Source organism: Carlito syrichta, unplaced genomic scaffold (genome assembly GCF_000164805.1).
Source record: "Carlito syrichta isolate Samal-C Ts95f unplaced genomic scaffold, Tarsius_syrichta-2.0.1 Scaffold287539, whole genome shotgun sequence".
Lineage (NCBI taxonomy): Eukaryota > Metazoa > Chordata > Mammalia > Primates > Tarsiidae > Carlito > Carlito syrichta.
In genome coordinates, this window is record NW_007231635.1 from 14,117 (window position 1) to 15,054 (window position 938).

Below are 938 nucleotides of genomic sequence, written 5' to 3' on the forward strand. Positions count from 1 at the left end.
CTGCACTCCAGTCTGGGCGACAGAGTGAGACTCCAACTCAAAAAAAAAAAAAAGATTGTGCATCAAAATTGTCAGATGACTATGAGAAGCATACAAGACCAAATAAACATCAGTAGAGAAACAGGAAAATTTTAACTGAAAATCTTGGCGTGAGAAAGGTGTGTGCAAAACTGGTCCTGAAGGAGCTCTTACAACCTGACAATGCACCAGCTCACACAGCTTGGTCTGTGAGGGAGTTTTTAGCCAGTAAACAAATAACTGTTGGAACACCATCCCTACTCACCTGATCTGGCCTCCAATGACTTTTTTTTTTTTACCCAAAGATAAAGGAAATATTGAAAGGGAGACATTTTGATGACATTCAGGACATCAAGGGAATATGAAAGCTCTGACGGCCATTCCAGGAAAAAGTTCCAAAACTGCTTTGATGGGTGGACTAGGCACTGGCGTCGGTGCATCGCTTCCCAAGGGGAGTACTTCGAAGGTGACCCTAGCGATACTCAGCAATGAGGTTCTAGGATGAGTCTGCAAACTTAATTTTCAGACTTCATATATGGATCTTCTGGATCAAGACCCCACCCTTACGACCTCATTTAGCCTTCATTCCCTCCCTGAAGGCTCTGTCTCCAAATATAGTCACACTGGCAGTGAAGCCTGTGAGTTTTAGGGAACACAATTCAGGGCACAACAATTTTACGTTTCCCTTTGGCAGTCTCTCCATTTTTCTCCTCTTTAAACAAGACTTCAAAAGAACTGTTGTTTGCTATCTCTACTTCTCCCTCCACTCTCTCAGATCTAATCCAATCAGTCTTTCATCCTCAGGAGTCCACTAAAATATGGTTTGTCAAGATCATCAGTAATATTCATGTTCCTGAATACAATGGTCAGGGCTCAACCTTTATCTTTTTTTTTTTTTTTTGAGCTGGAGTCTCACTCTG